This window comes from Arachis ipaensis, chromosome B06 (genome assembly GCF_000816755.2).
Source record: "Arachis ipaensis cultivar K30076 chromosome B06, Araip1.1, whole genome shotgun sequence".
NCBI classification, from domain to species: Eukaryota; Viridiplantae; Streptophyta; class Magnoliopsida; order Fabales; family Fabaceae; genus Arachis; species Arachis ipaensis.
The window spans coordinates 136,063,735-136,075,006 of NC_029790.2; positions in this window are offsets into that span (position 1 = coordinate 136,063,735).

Here is an 11,272-nt window from a genome sequence, read left to right on the forward strand (position 1 = left end):
TAAATATAATAAATATATAATTATAAATATTATATGTATAAAATTATAAATATTAAGTTAAATAATATTAAAAATATAATTATTTATATTTTTTTATCGATTTAAACTTTTTAAACAAGTAAAAATATCTTGCTCCAATTTATGATTTTCTGAAGGGTTTCATAGCAGCCCTAGGGTTAAATGCTGTAGGGTCCAATAATTAGTGACAATGAAAAAGACAATGACCGTCTTAACTGCTAGTTGCGATGCTACACACACTTTCATTCATTAGCTAGAAAATTTGTATTCCTTTTTTTTAATGGTATAAGAAAAAATATTCTTGATGACGTATTTTAATTGATTCATGTTATAGTGTAGAGTATATTTCAATAAAAAGTAAATATTATTTTTTTACAATAAAAAAACAAAAATATCATACAATCTTACACCATTCAAAAAAATTCTCATCATTCTAATTGTGTGATACGATGAGTCAAGAAATGTAGCTGAGCTCAGCACCTATGTGTGTTAAGTAATGAGTTCTGCTAGATAGATAATAGAAGTGCAAATAATATGAATAATATATTATTTCTTAAGTTTAATAACTATAAAAAAACATTTGAATCTAATTATCTATCTCTATTTTTATTTTTATTTTTTATCTTCATTAAATCCTAATTTTATCATTTTCAGTGTTGTCTCTCCTTTATTACTATCCACCATCGCCGATTATTAGGGATGGCAATGGGTCTTTATGGAGACGGGGACATGCACCTCGCCTCCATTTTCATTATCTGTCTCCATCCCCACCTCATTTCTGCCACGGATAATGAAAATTCTATATCCGCTGGGGAGTTGAGCATCCATAGATATCCGCAAATTTTTATAAAAAAAGAAAAAAATTTGATAAAACCAAATGTTATAGCAGAAATTGAAGATAAATCACAAAGTCAAATCACAGAGCCAGCGATAGTTTATTATTTAGTAATAATTCAAGAATGGAGTTAAATCAAAATTAGTAAATAATCTTCATTGATTATTGGTGAATCAAATTGAAGGTATTATTTTACAGATCGAGCTAGTCATAAAAATTGCAAAAAACTAAAATATTATGCCAAATCTTCCCTATTAATCACTGACAGAGGCACATATATGAAATAATAATTATAGAAATAGCAGAAAATCACAGACATAAAAAAAATCAAATCAATAAATACTCTAAGGTAGATCACAAAAATTGCAAAACATTTACCGAAAATCACATGAATCACAAAAAAAGGAAATTGCAGAAACGGCGAAGAACAGCGATGCTCACTAAACAGCGACGGCGCGATGCTCCTGCTACCACAAAGGCGGCGACGGCGCGATGCTCCTGCTACGACGAGAACGGCGACAGTGCAACGCTCACTTCTGCTGCGACGAAGGCGGCGACGGCACTCGCTCCTGACGCGACAAAGAAGGTGACGGTGCAACGCTCGTGACGCGACGAAGAAGGCGACGACGGGACGCTCCTGACGCGTGAAGACGGCAACGACGTTCCTTGTTTTGGGGAGGGAATCTGCGAGGGTGAGGGAGTTAGGGGGACTGGGGGAGTGCGACGGTGAGAGGGTTTGTGGGCGGCGGCCAGTGGTGAGAAACGAAAGAAGACAAGTGGACAGTAGATATTGGAATGGTGGCTGTAGATTGTGGTGGTCTAGTGGAGTATCAGAGAGAAGAGGTTAGGGTTCATGTCTGCAAAAATTAAATGAAATGGAGGCTAGGGTTAATGTGATTGTAGTAAAACTAATACATACATACATATATACATATATACATACACACACACACACACATATATATATGAAGGACATTTTAGAAATTTCTCATGACGGGATTATACGGGTCCTCGCCCCTTTCCGTATAATAAACGGGTCCCTATTCCCATCACCCGCGGGAGGATTTTGTCCCCCAAATCCGTCCCCCGGTGGAAAATTTCCTACCGATACCTGTTCCGTTGGGAAAAATTGTCATGCCTACCGATTATGAAGTTTTTCTGGGCCGCCGCCACTGCACCTCTACAGTGTGCTGTCGCTCCACCTATATGGTTCGCCATTGCTGCCTCTCCCTCCACGCTGCGTCTCTTTCTCTTCTCTCGTGCATCGCTGCTCATCTGCTTTTGAAGCCCGCGAAGTGCGCTCAGCACGTCTCTTCCTCGATCTATCTTGCCACGCCGGAATCTTTTTTCCACCACTATTCTGACGCCGCATCTAACCAGGCCTTCACGCCGCGCCGTCGAATCTTTCCTATCTTCCACCGCGCATCTCTAGCCTTTGTTCACTCTATTAGTATACAATAAGTTAGTATATAGTTAAGATTTTATGTTACATAAGATGTTTCTTTTTTCGATATTAAATTGGAGGCTTCTTTTTATATGCTATGGATATTTCTTTTTATATACATCAGATTTTTTTTCTATCTATGTAGAATATAGGATTTTCTTTCTGTATACATTGGGGTGTTTTTTTTTTTTCATTATACTAGGCATTTTTTTTTAACATGCACTTCGAGTCAGAGTTTTTTGCCGGCAACGACAAACTGTGGAGGTGGAGACGAAATGCGGTATGACGGTGCGATGAGAGAGAATGGAATGAAATATGAAGGTGTGTTTAGAAAAAATTAAATTGCCTAATCTTAATTATTCAAATAACAACAATGCTAGGGAACCAACTCTATATAAGCCAAGAATCAGCCAACTGATAAACCAGAGGCACCGGTAACTTTAACCGGATGTTGTTACTGATAGGCACACGGATGTTTCTTTTTCTTGTAAATTGGATGATTTTTTATATGATTTCTATGTTTCATGTGTTACGCATTGATAAAACATAATTAATTATATGGAACTAACTAATTAATGATCAAAACATCTGTTCCGTGATTCTCTCCTATCACTAACGTATCTTCCCTCATTTTGAATGTGGTCAACAATAATTTAAAAAACAAATTAAAACTAATTAAAACTAATTATAATTAATTATGTTGTTCCATTCTTGGCTGATTATTAGTTGGTTCCATATACTTTTCCTTCAAATAAAATCTGATTATTCTTAATTAATTAAAAATTAAATTTTAAAAATCAATTTAAAACTTTTGTTGGTCGGCTATTTACGTTGTTCATAATAAGTGATGTTTCCTATATTTTCTCTTGACTTAAGGCAAATAAAAGTAGTAGGAAACAACCAAGTTTGACGGGTGTGATGTAATAATGGCAAACGATCAGATTCATGAATGAATTTATTCTTATTCTTACGTATGAATTCGGGTATATGTATATTATATGCCACGTGATTAAGAATTAATTCATGTACTACTACATAATCAGTCAGCCATTAATGACTTAATTCTTAAAATTAAATCAACCTGCTTTGGTCAAGTTCATCGAACTTATCTCTCGTAGATACTGAGAAATAGTTTAGTCTAGAAAAATATAGTATGATCTCATTTTTTTTTAAAGAACTATGTAACATGATTTATAACCTTTGAATGAATGGATATTTTCATTACCACTTTTTAATTAACTTATTCANAGTTATTAGGCTTATCTCTTGTCTTGAGTCATATTCTTATATAGTTGGCTTACACATCTCATCCACTACTTAGACTAATTGATGAACGAATTTTTTGAAATTTTTGCAACAATTTTTTTTCTTATTTTATTATCACTCCATGTATTATTCATTTATTTGAATGTTAATATGGTATTAAGAGCCTTCTGTTCACACTAATGACAATTATTTTCACTAGTACTTTTACACATCCATATATCTTCTTCCTCCAATCACGAAAAGCTCACACTTTAATTATAACACTACTTTTCATTTTTTTTGTACATATATTTTTCATTTTTAAATACTCAGAGAATATCTCACTTTTATATAAATAAAAAGACTTCATAAAGTGCGTAATTTATTTAGTATTTCTGTACTCCCCATTTTTTAATAACTAACAAAAAATGAATGAGATAAAATCTTGTCATCTATTTTGATGAATAGCTAATAGTGGCGGCTACATTAAACTATGTTGTGATAAGTGTAAGTAGGATATGAGGTGGATGCTCATTTTTTAATGTTGTTTAGGATATTAAGAGAGATTACTATTAATGAAGTTTGAAAAAGATGACTCCTTGTATGTATATAAATTAATAGGGGTTTGTTCTGAAGTAATATACACAACAACATTAATAACAATTCTCTCTCTCTTTTTCATTATATTTCTTTTATTATCTCTTCCTTATTTATTTATTTATTTAGTTATTTTCATAACACGTTATCAACACGAAATTCTAACGATATTTTAGGAAGACTTCAGGTAACAAATTTTTATTATGTCGAAACTCTTTCATCTTGAATATAATGCTTTTGATATATCTAGAAATAATTATTTATCATGGATACTAGATGTTAAAATCCATCTTGACTCAATGGATCTTAGAGATACCATTAAGGCTGAAAATAATACATCCCAAAAGGATAAAGCCAAAGTTATGATTTTCCTTCATCGTCATCTTGACGTATGATTGAAAAATGAATATCCCACATTAAAAGATCCTGCAGATCTGTGGAAAGACTTTGAAGAAAGGTACAATCATCAAAAGACATTGATACCTCCTCAAGCCTGATATGTTAGAGAAAACTTTCTCGACCTTCCATGCCTCAAATGTGCTCCCGCAGTAGCAATCGAGAAAAAGGATTTAAAAATATTCTGAGCTAATTTCTTGCTTTCTTGTTGCTGAATGCAACAATGAGTTGTTCTTAAGAAATCATGAAGCGTGCCCAGCTGGCGCCGCCCCATTTCCTGAAGCAAATGCGGCAATTTATAACCCCAGAATAGGTAAATGGCAAGATTTTGATAATAAGAAAAATTATGGAAGGAAAAGAAATTATGTTCACAAGAAATGATCTCACCAGATGTGGGATAAAGAAAGAAACAATGGGCAAAGTAAATCAATTAAGGATAAATATTTCCGTTGTGGTGGAAAGGGTCATTGGTCACGTACTTGTCGTACCCCAAGGCACCTAGTTGATCTTTATCAAGTATCATTGAAAAAGGATGACAAAGGAAATGAAACAAATTTTGTTTCAAATAATGAAAATTCCACCACTCATTATGATGTATCTAATTTCTTTAAGGATTCAAGGAAATATTGGCTATTTGATCAATGATGGAATAATTTGATATGTGTATGTGTTTGTTAAGTATTCATGTGAATAATTTTACTGTGCATGCACTTCTACTCATTTTATTATTATTATCATTTGTCTTTGAAGAAAAATGGCAATGACATATTCTGAAAATATTTGCCTTGCGGATATTGCAAGTTCGCACACTATTCTTAAAAGTGATATATATTTTACCTATCTTGTGCCAAAAGAAGAATATGTTAATACTATTATTGGCTCAGGCAATGTGATAGAAGGCTCCGGAAGAGCTATAATTTTGTTTCCTGGAGGAACAAAATTTGTAATAAATAATGCACTATTATCTACCAAGTCTCTGAGAAACTTGTTGAGTTTCAAAGATATTTGCCGAAATGGATATCATATTAAAACAATGAATAAGAAAAATCATGAGTATTTATGTATAATAACTTATGACTCAAATAAAAGGGTTATATTAGAAAAGTTGCCCTCACTTTCATCTGGGTTGTATTATACCAAGATTAGTGCAATTGATATCACATGCCACTGTAAACCAGAAGTTTACTAGCCCTAATGAATTCTTAACTTGGCACGACCAATTGGGTCATCCGGGAATAACCATGATGCGGAGAATTATTGAAAACTCCCATAGACATTCACTAAAGAACCAGAAGATTCTTAAATCTAGTGAATTTTGTTGTGCTGCATGTTCTCAAGGAAATTTAATTTTAAGGCCATCACCAGTAAAGATTGGATTTGAGTTTCCTGAATTCCTAGAAAGGATTCAAGGTGATATATGTGGACCTATTCATCCACTATGTGGATCTTTTAGATATTTTATGGTCCTAATAGACGCATCTTCGAGATGGTCTCATGTGTGTTTATTATCTTCTCGCAACCTAGCGTTTGCGAGATTATTGGCTCAAATTATTCTATTAAAAGCACAATTTACAGAAAATCCAATCAAAACAATTCGTCTTGATAATGCTGGTGAATTTACTTCCCAAGTTTTTTATGCTTATTGCATGGCTAACGGAATAAGTGTTGAGCATCCAATAGCTTATGTTCACACACAAAATGGGTTAGCAGAATCACTTATTAAACGCCTCCAATTAATTGCTAGACCCTTACTTATGAGAACAAATCTCCCAACCTCGGTTTTAGGGCATACTATTTTACATGTCGCAGCACTTATTCGTTTGAGGCCAACGAGTTACCATCAATTCTCTCCTATGCAATTAGCTTTTGGCCAGCAGCCAAATATTTTCCATTTAAGAATATTTGGGTGTGCGATATATGTTCCCATTGCACCACCTAATCGCATCAAAATGGGACCCCAAAGAAAATTGGGGATATATGTTGGATATGATTCTCCCTCTATAGTGAGGTATCTTGAGATACAAACTGGAGATGTATTTAAAATCCGATTTGCGGATTGTCATTTTGATGAATCAAAATTTCCAACATTAAGGGGAGAGAATAAGCTTCCTGAAAAGGAACTTAATTGAAATGCATCATCGTTGATGCATTTAGATCCTCGATCAGGGCAATGTGAACTAGAAGTTCAAAAGATTATACATTTGCAAAGAATAGCAAATGAATTGCCTGATGCATTTTCTGATACAAAGAGGATAACTAAGTCTTATATACCGGCGAAAAATGCCCCAATTCGAATTGATGTCTCAGTTGGACAAATTGCCACCAAAGCAAATACATGCCAGAAGCGTGGCAGGCCTGTCGGTTCCAAAGACAAAATCCTTGAAAGCGAAAAGAGGTCAATTCTATTTCTGTTGAAAAAGACATAGTAGAGACACCTGCAGTTGTCCAAAATTCTGATATAATTTTAACGCCAGGAGACGTTCAGGTACCTGAAAATTGTGAAAATGACGAGATCTCGATAAGTTATGTCTTTACAGGAGAGAAATGGGATCGAAATTGTCAATAAAATATTTACATATAATGTGGCATTAAATATCATGCATGAAAGTAAGGATCTTGAGCCAAGATCAGTCGAAGAATGTCGACAAAGAAATTATTGGCCAAAATGGAAAGAAGCCATGAAGGCTGAGTTAGACTCACTTGAAAAACGTGAAGTCTTTGGAGCTATAGTCCGTACACCTGAAGATGTAAAAGCTGTTGGATACCGATGGGTATTTGTGAGAAAACGAAATGAGAAAAATGAAGTTGTGCGCTATAAAGCTTGACTTGTAGCACAAGGTTTTTCATAAAGGTCTGGTATAAATTATGAAGAAACATATTCCCCTGTAGTAGATGCGATAACATTGCGTTATTTGGTCAATTTATCTGCATATCATAAACTACGTATGCATTTAATGGATGTGGTAACAGCCTACTTATACGGATCATTAGATCGTGATATCTGTATGAAAGTTCCTGAAGGACTAAAGATATCTAAACCATTCAATGAATATTCGCATGGGTTATACTCAGTCAAATTGTAAATATCTTTATATGGTCTAAAGTAATCTGGACGAATGTGGTATAATCGTCTTATTGAGTATTTGGGTAAAAATGGATTCAAGAATGATGATATCTGCTTATGTGTTTTCATAAAGAAATATGCATATGGATTCATTATAATTGCTATGTACGTTAATGATTTAAATATCATTGGAACCCGTGAAGAGATTCCAACAATAATAAAAGCTCTAAAAGAAGAGTTTGAGCTGAAAGATCTTGGAAAGACTAAATTTTTTCTCAGCCTACAGATCGAGCATACAAAAAATGGGATCTTCATTCATCAAACAACATACATAGAAAAGATCTTGAAGGGATTTTATATGGATAAGTCACATCTATTAAGAACCCCAATGATCGAAAAGTCTTTGGATGTGGAAAAAGATCAATTTCATCCTAAAGAAGAAAATGAAGATATCCTTGGTCGTGAAGTACCATATCTTAGTGCCATTGGAGTACTACTGTATCTTGCTAATAATATGCGACCTAACATATTATTTGCTATGAATTTACTAGCAAGGTATAGTTCCTCTCCAACCAGAAAATATTGGAATGGAATCAAACAAATCTTTCGATATCTTCATGGAATAGTTGATATAGGAATGTTTTATCGATATGGATCCAAGTCACAATTAGTTGGCATGCTGATGCTGGATACTTGTCTGATCCACACAAAATGAGATCTCAAACAGGATACCTATTCACGTATGATGATACAGCTATATCATGAAGGTCCACGAAACAGACGATAGCAGCAACCTCCTCTAATCATGCTGAAATACTAGCAATACATGAAACAAGTCGCGAGTGTTTTTACCTCAGGAGTCTAATCCAATATATTCTGTCATCATGTGAACTGATTGATCAGAACATAGCTCCAACTGTTTTGTTTGAAGATAATACAACATGCATTACTCAACTTAAGGGTGGATACATCAAAAGTGATAAAACAAAGCATATTTCTTCAAAATTTTTCTTCACTCAAGATCTTCAAAATCATGGTACAATTGATGTCTAACAGATCCGCTCAAGCGATAATCTGGCAAATTTATTTACAAAGTTACTCCCAAAATCCTCTTTTGAAAGATTGGTACATCAGATTGAGATGCACTGATTTTGAGATATTAAATATTGTCGACAAGAGGGGGAGACTGTACTCTTTTTCTCTTTGTCAGGTTTTTTCCCATTAGGTTTTCTTGAGAAGGTTTTTAATGAGGCAGTTCCCATCACAAAGGATTTTGTACTCTTTTTTCTTCACTAAAATTTTTTCTCATTGAGTTTTTCTTTAATAAGGTATTAACGAGGCATAATCCTAAATAATCATCCAAGGGGAAGTGGTTTGATAAGAATACCTGATGTGGATGCCCATTTTCTATGAGACTTAGTTTATCAAGGGTGATTGTATTTAATATAGTTTGAAAAGGGTATCCATCATACGCATATAAATAGTGGGAGAAAATTCAGAAACAAAATAACAATAACAATATAAAATATTCTCCTCTTTCTCTCTTTATACACTACAATATAATTTCTCTTTTTTTCTTTATCTCTCTGTAAATTTAAGTTACAATATATATAAAATTAGTAAATATATAAATTACTTCTATTATAGTGAAATAATAATATTGATAAATATTAATACTAGTGTCTTCTATTTACACATTTTTATTTTATATTTAGTACCTCTTCCTTATTTATTTATTTACAACAACTAATTCATTATAGATCTTTTTATTTATTTATAAAATATATAATAATAAATATAAAATGAGTTGATATTCTTATACTAGTATAAGTTCTACGCCCTGTTTGATATAGTATCTAGTGCATTGTATTGATATCATAAAGTAATACATTGAGCTCTATCTTAAAGAATACTATAGTTAGTACATTCTTTGTAAATGGCTACAGTCCTATGTATTTCGAGACTTTGGTCCTTTCTGTACTCCTAATGAGTTGAACCCGTAGTCTGGTTTATCGTTGGAGACTCATCGGTAGAAGCCATCGTTTAGGTGCCTTGTACGGACAACACAATTTTCTGTAGTGTTGAAGAGGACGTCGTCTGTGTCGTTAGTTTGGTTGCCACGGGAAACCACACGCGAGCACGTGTTGTGTTAGTCGTCGAAGGAACTCTCTCTCCGGAAACTTGAGGTAGTCCCGTCGGTGCAGAGAACGTTGACAGGGTGCATAATAACTAAGTGGAAACGGACAACGACTTTGACGTGTTTCGAGTAACCGTATTCAGGGCCGTGGATACTGTCCACACAGTGGCTAAGACGGTCTGTAAAACAAGTGATTAGGAGGTCATCTACATCGTCTTCGATCTAATGGTACTGACAGTTGTCGGTGTGTGGGCTGTCAGGGTTAAACCGATAGCGGTAATCGTGTGCCGAAAAGGAAGAATCATAGTAAAACCTACCCAACCCGCAATATTAGTTAGACTTCAATAGTTATGTTTTTCAATTTCACTAGTTACACTGTATTCTATACGATGAAAAGCTGAAATTTAAGTCGTATGAATTATTGGGGTGGATTTTTCGTGTCTCGTATCCGTTTAAGTTTATGGACCTGGGATAACCGAAGAAAACGATCGAAGTCAGAGAGTTGTAAAAGTCCTCATTACTTTACCGAACTTAGATGATAGAGTTGTGGGACTTTATAAGCTGTTACTTCTACATAGATGTTCGATGTTCATAAGTAGAGTTTTGTTGTTAAATGATCGTATACGTAAGTTTAGACTTGAAGATTTAGTATGTTAATCTACTACTGTATCATCCAATTGTAGTACACAGTGTATTATTAACCAACTGCACAAGTACCAATATTAATCAACTGGTTAGTAACACACTGTGTACCAATGCACCATCGTAAGATACAGTAGTACGGTGTACTGTGTTCTGTTTAGTAGTAGATTGAATATTTTCGTGGTTAACTGAATGTTAACATAATACTAATTGTTTTAGAAATCCTTTGATTAAACCTCTTAGACTCATAAAAGGTACATACTTAAACTCATAATTGAGTTATTTCATTATTACAACTACGTCTTTCTTTCTTTCTTGTTGGTTTACTACTGGATTGAACAAGAGAACGTTTAACGAGACGAGGTAGTTTACGTTCTATATATACTCCTCAGAAGAGGTATTGTTCTGCTCGGTTTCTCTGCCGCAATTGTTGGCACCAATTTGGTCTTTGTCGTGGTGTAGAGTATCACAACGGTAGGTACTAGCTTCGAAGGTAAAGTTGACACGGAAGCCTCCAGTTGTGTCTTGGGGATGGTCGTAACTTCACGCCTTATAAGAGGTCAAGTGCTTGGATATGTCTTCTCATTTTCGTACTCTAGTGTCTTAGAAACTACTTTCACTTCTCTTATGGCAATGTCAATAATGACATGGTGCTCGAGTTGGTGCAGGTTTCCTCCGTTTAACCTAAGTTCTCGAAGCTGCGGTTAAACTTCCGTCACCGCCTCCCGAAGGAGTGCCCCGACCGCCGCCAGTACACCGTCACTTGCCCTCTACAGCGGCCGCGGCGGTACGTGTCGATATCGGGTTGGGTACCTCTGAGGTCAGTTCGGTCTAGATCAATACACACGGGCCAACTCTAAGGGTTCGGTTGTTTAAAAAATTTTTTATAAACAT